At 43.6% G+C, this 11116-nt stretch overlaps 1 non-coding gene across 1 annotated transcript; it reads left to right on the top strand.

Annotated features, from left to right (window-relative positions):
• The first annotated feature begins 9442 nt into the window (after positions 1 to 9442).
• Trnas-cga lies at positions 9443 to 9517 on the top strand. Its single transcript has one exon. It is a non-coding gene; the product is annotated as a tRNA-Ser (tRNA).
• The last annotated feature ends 1599 nt before the right edge of the window (positions 9518 to 11116 follow it).

Below are 11116 nucleotides of genomic sequence, written 5' to 3'. Positions count from 1 at the left end.
TTGACGAAAGGTCTGTCCCTAAAGACTGGAAAGTAGCACAGGTCACACCAATATTCAAGAAAGGAAATAGGGGTAAACCATTGAATTACAGACCCGTATCACTGACCTCAATTTGTAGTCGGATTTTGGAGCATATACTGTACTTGAACATTATGAGTCGCCTTGAAGAAAATGACTTATTGATACATAACCGACACGGATTCAGAAGATATCGTTCTTGTGCAACGCAGCTTGCTCTTTATTCCCATGAAGTAATGAGTCCTGTCGAGAAGAGATGTCAGATAGATTCCATATTCCTAGATTTCCAGAAGCCTTTTCGTACAATTCCTCCTCAAATTGCGTGCATATAGAGAATCGTCTCAGTTCTGTGACTGAATTCGTGATTTCCTCTCAGAGAGGTCACAGTTCGTAGTGATAGACGGTAAATCATCGAGTAGAACAGAAGTGATATCTGGCGTTCCGCAAGGTAGTGTCATAGGCCCTCTGCTGTTCCTGGTTTACGTAAATGATGTAGGTGATAATCTGAGCAGCCCCCTTAGATTGTTTGCAGATGACGCTGTAATTTACCGTCTAGTGAAATCATCAGACAAGTGATGAGAGAGAATTTCTGTACGGTGCGAAAAGTGGCAATTAGAACTAAACAAAGAAAAGTGCGAGGTCATCCACATAGGTACTAAAAGAAATCCGATAAATTTTGGACCGAGCGAGGTGGCGCAGTGGTTAGGACACTGGACTCGCATTCGGGAGGACGACGGTTCAATCCCGTCTCCGGCCATCATGATTTAGGTTTTCCGTGATTTCCCTAAATCGCTTCAGGCAAATGACGGGATGGTCCCTTTGAAAGGGCACGGCCGATTTCCTTCCCCACCCTTCCCTCACCCGAGCTTGCGCTCCGTCTCTAATGACCTCGTTGTCGACGGGACGTTAAACACTACTCTCATCCTCATCATAAATTTTGGGTATACGATAAGTCGCCCAAATCTAAGGGCTGTCAATTCGACTAAATACCTAGGAATTACAATTACGGGCAACTTAAATTGGGAAGACCACGTAGATAATATTGTGGGGAAGGCGAATCAAAGACTGCGCAATATTGGCAGAACACTTGGGGGATGCGACAGACCCACTAAAGAGACAGCCGACATTACACATGTCCGTCCTCTGCTGGAATATTGCTGCGTGGTGTGGGATCCTTACCAGTTAGGATTGACGGAGGACATCCAAAAAGTGCAAAAAGGGCTGCTCGTTTCGTGTTATCGCGCAATAGGGGTGAGAGTGTCACTGATATGATACGCGAGTTAGGGTGGCATCCACTGAAGACAGTTTTCTTTGCGGCGAGATCTACATTCATGCTCATAAGTTAAGGATAATTGCAGCACGTGGCACTACACAAAACTGGCGCTAATAGCATACTCCTCCACGATGGCAGCTCGGTGGGGCAGTGCGTTATCATCCATCAGGAGGAAGACGGGACCCACTGCACTCCTTAAAAGACGGACATATTGGCGCAAAATGACGTCCCGATATACCCGACCTATTACAGTTCCTCTGTCAAAGATAAGCAGGGGTGTACGTGCTCCAATCATAATCCCACCCCACACCATCAAACCACTTCCATACAGGTCCCTTTCAAGGACATTAATGGGTTGGTATCTGGTTCCTGGTTCACGCCAGATGAAAACTCGTCGAGAATCACTGTTCAGCCTATACCTGGACTCCTCCGTGAACATAACCAGAGTCCACTGTTCCAATGACCATGTACTGTGTTCTTGACACCAGGTTTTACGGCTCTCCTGTGATTAGGGGTCATTGGAATGCACCTTGCAGGTCTCGGGCGAATAAACCATGTCTGTTCAATCGTCTGTAGACTGTGTGTCTGGAGAGAACTGTTCCAGTGGCTGCGGTAAGGTCCGGAGCAAGGCAACCTGCAGTACTCCGTGGCCGTCTGCGGGCACTGATGGTGAGATATCGGTCATCTTGTGGTGTTGTCCACTGTGGACGTCCCATACTGTAGCGCCTGGACACGTTTCCTGTCTTTTGGAATCGTTACCATAATCTTGAGATCACACTTTGTGGCACACGGAGGGACCATGTTACGATCTGCTGTGTTTGACCAGACTCCAGTCGCCCTAGTATTCTACCCCTCATAACGTCATCAATATGTGTTCTTTGAGCCATTTTCAACTCCCAGGCACCACTAGCACGTCTGAAAACGTCTGCACACTTACTCGCTGCACCGTACTCAGACATGCACCAACACACCGCTGCGTATGTGGACTGCTGCCAGCGCCACCGTACGACGACCGCAGGTCAGATGCACCGCCTGGTCATACCCCGAGGTGATTTAAACCCGCAAACCGCCCAACAGAGCGTTGTTTCACCATGTATCAGCGTTATCCTTAATTTATGAGCATGAGTATATTTACGAAATTTCAATCACCAATTTTCTCTTCCGAAAGAGAAAATATTTTGTCGACATCCACCTACGTAGGGAGAAATGGTCATCATAGTAAAATAAGAGAAATCAGAGCTCGAACGGGAAGATTTAGGTGTTCCTTTTTCCCACGCGCCATTCGAGGGTGGAATGGTAGTGAAGTAGTGTACTCGTACAGTGTACTCGTACAGTTAAACACGCTACAGTAACGAAAGCTTCTTTTGCCTTCAGTAGTTCTTTCTACTGCTTGTATCAACGTTCTTTATCTGTTCTAATTACGAGAGGGCAAAAATTCGCCCATCCCATTGAGAGTCTCTCGTCCAGGGATAAAATTTATCGTACCACCTGCTGCACATAGCAGGCTCCTTGTTACACCCATCAGCTATTTCATTAGTATAGCGTGTGCGAGGCGTCGTGTTGCATATGTGTTGTAGGGTTTCCATTAGAGAGAACATGACCCTAAAGTGAAGGATGCCATGCCGCATAGAGCTTCTGCAACAGCTACTGGAAAGATTCGACAACCGTCTGGAGACGAGGTCATAGCACTCTACACACATAAAATTGGTACACAGTAACGCGAACGTTAGCAAAGAGTGAACAGCTCTCTGGGAGGCCTTCAACAAGCGACAGGTCGTTACAGACATTCTGTGGACTCCAATCACCTCAGCTCGCCGTTTAGCTGCAGAGAAAATTGCGTAGCTCGTTACCCACTGCCTACGTGACGCGATTCGTCGCAGCTGCAGCACCGCAGTCCAGATTGCAAACCTGATCCGTGTTCGCTGAGAAAAAACATCGATCTACTCGACAGTCAGCTTTTGTTCTCCGTAGAGGGATGTTTGCCTTTGACATCTACTTAATGTTTATTTCTGGCAAGTTAACGAGCCCCCATCAGTTTACATCAGCATGAACCCAGTTCTGCAAGTCCAGACGACACACATACCGTTGTTGAAGTCGTTTCTTTTCTGTGTAGACGTGCAAGTCCACGGTTTCCTGTAACATTTGACATTATTTTAATATTGAATTACAAGAAAAACTTTACGTTGAGCTTTTTCATTTCTTTCACTGGCTACTCGGTTAACTACACTTGAATGAAACACTCTCACTGTATGAAACGTCCCCTTAGAAAAAATTATGAATGACTGTGCTAGTAAACTTCTACGTCATTTGATACAAAGACAGCTGAGTAAAACTGAACGTACTCAGACACACAATATTTTTACCGCAACGCAATCTGACTTTCAATCATCCCTACAAAAGAATGGTCCTGATTAACGGCAACCTATACCTTTCATGAATCGCTTACGTCACAAAAATCTTCGTTACTCGAACTACTGCAATACAGCGAGCGCCACTACTACTAGCTAAATAAAAGATTCTAACTACTGAAGGCACTAACTAAGGATAGACATGGTTAACAAATGAAAGATTTTGATGTAGAACAAACAATGTATTTACCTTAATAATGTTCAAAAGTCATGACCTCCATCTTTACAAATTTCCTTTTTCTGGCGACACACGTCCAGATCGTCCGCTTATAGTAACATCTCAAAACTCTGGCATCTCTCTCCCCACATCCACCACTGCTGGCGGCTCACCTCCTACTGCCCAACGCTACGCGCTGTTCACATCCAACTGCCCAACACTACAATAGCGAATATTCCAACAATGCCAACCAGTGACAGACTGCACACAGCGCAGTTAGCGATTTTCATACACAGTACTACGTGGTGTTACCAACATAAAAACCTAAACAGCCTACTTACAACTGGTTAGAATTCCAATATGGTTGACAGCAGTGTTCTCACCATAAGACGATTTCAAGCGTTAGTATTGATACAACTCTCTCCCTCTCTCTTTCACACACACACACACACACACACACACACACACACACACACACACACGCGAGCGTCCGCCGGTAGATATGCGTTAAACTCCCATTGATGCCATCTGACTGACATTTCTTCGGAAATCGTGGGTTGTGATGTAATTGCTATGAAGACAGCCAGGCCACACAATTACGGCACGTGTTTCTGTTCAAAATGTATTTTACAAAATTTTAAACTGAGCTGAAAGTCAATTTTATGCCACATTCGACTCGTCACAATAAAAACGGCTGTTCGTCACTGTGTGTTGATTCTGCCGGAGCGCAAATCATGTTTATGATATGTTAACTGAAACGGTTTGACGTAAGGACAATTGGCACAAAAACACGAAAACTCACTATAAAATTTCGAGAATAATTATTTAATGGATTATTGACGTTATGTTTATCAGTTGGTAGCTTGTGATTTGGGGATACCTGTCTGGAGTCGGACTTCGTCAAGACAAGGTATTTTAAAATTGGTGATGTACTCTAATTTTTGTTTTAATTTCAGTAATTAAAACTTCATCTGTTACATGAAACTATGTGTCTGAATCGATGTATTTTGACGTCGCACTTCGACTGAAAATTAATCGCTTCTAAAGGCCTACGTAAAAAGTGTCAAATGTAAGTTGAGCGGTGCTCTTTTGGTGACATTAGTTGACGGCGGCTATTGCTCCCTAAATACAGGGTGGCTGTAATTACAATTTGGCTGCTTGAGATGACTTCCACGAAAAACGATTGGTCGTGCACAATGAAACTTAGTGTAATCATTTGTAAGGACTTATGGAAGAGAAATAACGAATAAACCATTGACAGAAGCACATTTTAGGTTCCACTTGAGATAACATTCGTCAGTTGCGCACCATGTTTACGTTCCAGGCTATAAACGTAGCTCAACGCAACGACCACCTGCTCTCACGACAGCCTGGAACCGCAGTAGACATTTCTTTACTGTGTCCCGAAACGTCGTGTTGGGGTCTTGGACACCTCCCTCGCAATGCTCATCTTCAACCTGCATCATGTTTCGGTGTCCTGTTGATTAACTCTGTCCTTCCGGTAACCCCACAGCCAGAAATCACCCTGAAACTTCCTGGCAGATTAAAACTGTGTGCCCGACCGAGACTCGAACTCGGGACTTTGCCTTTCGCGGGCAAGTGCTCTACCATCTGAGCTACCGAAGCACGACTCACGCCTGGTCTCACAGCTCTACTTCTGCCAGTATCTCGTCTCCTACCTTCCAAACTTTACAGAAGCTCTCCTGCGAACCTTGCAGAACTAGCACTCCTGAAAGAAAGGATATTGCGGAGACATGGCTCAGCCACAGCCTGGGGGATGTTTCCAGAATGAGATTTTCACTCTGCAGCGGAGTGTGCGCTGGAGGTAGGAGACGAGATACTGGCAGAAGTAGAGCTGTGAGACCGGGCGTGAGTCGTGCTTCGGTAGCTCAGATGGTGGAGCACTTGCCCGCGAAAGGCAAAGTCCCGAGTTCGAGTCTCGGTCGGGCACACAGTTTTAATCTGCCAGGAAGTTTCATATCAGCGCACACTCCGCTGCAGAGTGAAAATCTCATTCTAGAAATCACCCTGTTTACTATCGGAAGAACCTAGATCACACATGACAATTGATAGACTAAATATCAGAAAAATGAGTAGTATGAAACTTGACGATTAATTTCAAGCAGTTTTATTTTGTCACCATAAGGTTCTGTCATGTAATATCAGAACCAAATACTGATACGTAAAATTTAAGATATGATGGACAAAGAGCTTACCGCCTGAAGTAATCAATTATACGTCGATGGAGTTGTTGAAACCGATCTTTGATTGTTAGAAAGAGCAGTGAATTCAACTTAAGTATAAAAAAGCGTAGCTACAACCCCCGAAAGAAATTAAAAAGATGACATACTTTGTACGTTTAACAGATCAGTAAGTCTTTTTGTCAAATCATTCGATTACTTCCTATCACTTTCAAGACAAAGGATGTGATGGCACACTGGTTACGGGGTTGGACTTGTATCCGGTAGGGGCAGGATACACTTCCCTGTAAGACCGTACAAATTCTTCCTGGTTTTCCCCAGACCATTTCAGGCGATTATTATTTCTTTACACAGACTACAGTCCGTTTGCTTCACTATCCTTATCCAATCTGAGATTGGGTTTCGTATTTAATGGGCTCGGTGATGATGAAGTGTTCAAAATGGTTCAAATGGCTCTGAGCACTATGGGACTTAACATCTTTGGTCATCAGACCCCTAGAACTTAGAACTACTTAAACCTAACTAACCTAAGGACATCACCCACATCCATGCCCGAGGCAGGATTCGAACCTGCGACCGTAGCGGTTGCGCGGTTCCAGACTGAAGCGCCTAGAATCGCTCGGCCACACCGGCTGGCGATGAAGTGTTAAAAGCTAATCTTCCTTGCTTCCTTCCGAGACAGTTTCATTCCTCTCCGTGATAGTAAGGATGGATCTATTCCAGCAAGTCGAGTGCCAGATTCAATCTCAGACACACATTCTGATTATTCAGAAATGTTAAGTGAAGGTACAGTGATGGATCAAAATATGTATAACCCCCCCCCCCCCCCCTCCGCGAGACTAAATGCCATCTCGTGGTTTTGCAGGCACATATATTTGCTACTTGATCTGCAGATAGGTGTACTAATATTATTTGCTTTGGAGGCTGGAAACTAATTTTTGGAATTTTTTCAGGAAAGGGGTGTTAGCTAACTCTGTTTGTTCGTTAAGGATATAGTCTGGGGTGCTGTTTTTGTGTGAGTGTATTTCTAATTCTTCTAATATATTCATAGTGGCTCCTTTTTCTCTTAGATGCAAAATTTTTAAGTTGTCCCCAATGTTTCCCACTGAATGGTTTTCTTGAGCAATATGGGCTGCAAATGCTGATTTGTTCAAGTTACCAAGTCTTAGAGCATCAATATGTTCTTTATATCTAATTTCAATACTTCTGCCTGTCTATCCAATGTAGAATTTTGGGCATGTATCACATTTGACTTTGTATATTCCTGATTTACGGTAGGGACTCTTGGAGGTATTTACATAATGGATTACTTTTTGTTGTAATTTATTATTCGTGGAAAATTTGATTGTGATTTTTTCATTTTTTAAATAATTTTGCTATTTGGTATGAAAGTGGGCCTATGTATGTGACAGTAGCATATTTAGGTTTGGCTTCAGTGGCACACTGATTTGGCTTGAAGTGACTGTTGTGAAGTGGATCTGTGATTTTTGTCTGCATTTTGTTGTGGAGTTTTTCTATCATTGTGGGTTTGTATCCATTATTATGAGCAACTGTTTTAATTATACTGATTTCATTTTGTTGGTCTGTGTCACTCATTGGTACTTTTTAATTCGGTGTAGCATCATTCTGAAATATGCCATTTTTTGTTGGCAGGGATGTCAAGATGAGTTGCTAATACTGACATCTGTGGTGGTAGGTTTTCTGTTAATACTAAATTGATGTTTATTGTTACTATTGCAAATATTCAGGTCAAGAAAGTTAATGCTTTTATTAGTTTCATGTTCAACTGTGAATTTAATATTTTTGTGCATTTTGCTTAGATCTGCTGCTAATGTATCTATTTCATTGCTCGTACCATCAAAAAGCAAGATTGTATCATCAACATATCTTTTGTAGTAGATTATTTTGTTTGAGAGATGATGGTTGGTTGAGAAGAATTTTTGTTCTATATGGTTGATGTAAATGTCAGCTAATATCCCGGCTAAGCTACTTCCCATTGCCAAACTATCATGTTGTTGGTACAGTTTGTTGTTTAAGCTAAAGTAATTATGCTCTAGAATAAGTGAAAGTATTTCTATGAGTTCACAGATCTCTGCAACACTAATTTTCTTATATTTAAGCAAATTATTTCTTATAATGTTAATAGTCTCTTGACCCAAATATTTGCAATAGTAACAATAAACACCAATTTAGTATTTACAGAAAACCTACCACCACAGATGTCAGTATTAGCACCTCATCTTGCCACCCCCGCCAACAAAAAATGGCATATTTCAGAATGATGCTACACCGAATTAAAAAAGTACCAATGAGTGACACAGACCAACAAACTGACATTGCCCTTAATGAAACAGGACCCATTGTCACTGGCTGCTTGCGGGCAACTCCTATTAATAAAATGCATCATCGCATGGGCATAGCACCTCCACATATCAGAAGAAGGACAGCAGCAGAAAAAGAGAAGCGGAAACAGGAAATAGATCCAAGACACATCTTGTTCGGATGTGAACACCAACATCCAAGATTAAGGTCAAGAAAGAGTTTCCTCCGTTCAACAGAACCACGTTTAACGTCACCTGCAAATGGTCAAATACAGCTTTGGCGTAACTCACCATTGGAGAGGTACTGGAACAAACCTAAAGAAGAGTTTGCTAAAGGGCGTCACCTCCCATATAAAACATGGAAGGTCCTCAACAGGCTAAGAACTGGTGTATCCCGATGCAAGGTCAATTTGAAGAAATGGGGTTTGTCCCCAGGAGATGTGAATATGGCGAACAGCAAGATCATCAACACCTGCTCAACTGTAGAAACCTCCCAGCCCATGCCCTATGGACGATCTGGTTATCGTCAATGATACAGCAGTTCAAACGGCGGAAATTTGGATGTACTTATACTGTTTGTAAATTGATGTCATATGGAATTTAAACATGTACTTATATGTCCAGAATGAGATATTCACTCTACAGCGGAGTGTGCGCTGATATGAAACTTCCTGGCATATCAAACCTGTGTGCCGGGCCGAGACTCGAACTCGGGACATATGCCTTTCGCGGGCAAGTGCTCTACCAACTGAGCTACCCAAGCACAACTCACGCCCCGTCCTCACAGCTTTGCTTCTACTAGTACCTCGTCTCCTACCTTCCAAACTTCACAGAAGCTCTCCTGCGAAACTTGCAGAACTAGCACTCCGGAAAGAAAGGATATTGCGAATACATGGCTTAGCCACAGCCCGGGGGATGTTTCCAGAATGTGATTTTCACTTCGTAATATCCTTTCTTTCAGGAGTGCTAGTTCTGCAAGTTTCGCAGGAGAGGTTCTGTGAAGTTTGGAAGGTAGTAGACGAGGTACTAGTAGAAGCAAAGCTGTGAGGAGGGGGCGTGAATTGTGCTTGGGTAGCTCAGTTGGTAGAGCACTTGCCCGCGAAAGGCAAGGGTCCCGAGTTCGAGTCTCGGTCCGGCAAACAGTTTTAATCTGCCAGGAAGTTTCATGTAGTTATATTGTTTGTAAATTGCTGTCTATCGGCTATATATGTATGTTATGTTCTGGACACGAGTAAATAAATAAAAAAGCGCTAGAGGAGGATGTCCCGTTACAAGCACAAGCCACAAATTCTGCAGCCAGTGCTCGAACTGTGTCACGGGAATTCACTTTCTCCTAGTCAACAGTTCAAAAGATTTTGCTGCTCATTTTCCGCTGATATCCCTACAAAAGAGCCGGAATGGCCGGCCGCGGCGTGAGGCGTGTGCGGGACGCTTGCGCACCACGGCCCTGCCTATCACTCGGCTTTGCTCAGTCAAAATGGTTCAAATGGCTCTGAGCACTATGGGACTTAACATCTGTGGTCATCAGTCCCTAGAACTTAGAACTACTTAAACCTAACTAACCTAAGGACATCACACACATCCATGCCCGAGGAAGGATTCGAACCCGCGACCGTAGCGGTCGCGCGGTTCCAGACTGAAGCGCCTAGAACCGCACATCCACACCGGCTCAGTCCTCCTCGGTAGCACCCTTAACAGCGCGGCATTTTATTTAGCATTACGGTGTGGCATTTTGGGGTCGGCACAAAACTCTGAGTTCGGTAGAATCGTCGTGTCCGCACTGTTTAACCTTCGCTATTTGTTTTTGGTACGAAGGACGTTCACATGTCCAGTGCCTGCTTGCACAAAAAGAGGCTGTCTAGCGATCTATCGTCACAGTCCTTTAAAATGAATGGGAGTGACAGAAGAGAGAAATGAGAAGTCTCAATTCGCATAAACGACATGTAGTGTTTATTTGCTATAAAACGACATTACACTACCACGCAGAGAAAATGTGAACTTTTAGATGACAATGACAGAGCAAAAAATTACAGCCATCGACATACGAGATACGTTGTTCTGTACATCAAGAAGAACTTTGTGCTAAATTTGCAGGCATGGAGCACTTGAAGAAATTGGTGCTACGAATAGTCAAATATCTGAAGGCGCAGTCATTACTCCCTTTTCACTTGCACCGGTTTTCAACGTAAATCAATGAAGAGTATGGAGACATTACGTATTCCCGCAAAGTGCGTTGGTCAAGACAAGCGCCATGCCTGGAATTATTTTTCGAGTTAAATCTCTCTATTATTAAATTTATATAGGAAAAAGGAATGCAGGAACGAAAATGAGAACATCCAGAATGGATTGCAGACTTCGCGTTTTAAGCGGACTTGACTGCGCGCTGCCCACAGTAAGACATTGCAAGGTAACCTCTTTCCGATTTGATGGGGGCGCGTTTCAAAAGAAAATCGCCGTTGTAGAAGGGACACATTCTGACAAAGACAATCCACTTCCATAAGCTCACTGCTATTAACGAAAGCCCGAGGTTTGAAGAATTCGTCGTGGGCTTGTAAGAATTACAACGATGGCTTTATAAAGATTTTGAGGACACTGTCAGTTTTACATCTGTTTTCGGTTTTCGAGACCGTTTGCCGTTTCAGCTGAAAGCGCCCCTGTGCATGTGCAGAAGTAAATGACTGACCTGCAAGGTTCAAATGGCTCTGAGCACTATGGGACTCAACTTCTGAGGCCATCAG

The sequence above is a fragment of the Schistocerca piceifrons genome, chromosome 4 (assembly GCF_021461385.2).
Source record: "Schistocerca piceifrons isolate TAMUIC-IGC-003096 chromosome 4, iqSchPice1.1, whole genome shotgun sequence".
Classification (NCBI taxonomy): Eukaryota; Metazoa; Arthropoda; class Insecta; order Orthoptera; family Acrididae; genus Schistocerca; species Schistocerca piceifrons.
This window is presented reverse-complemented; position numbering and strand designations above follow the sequence as displayed.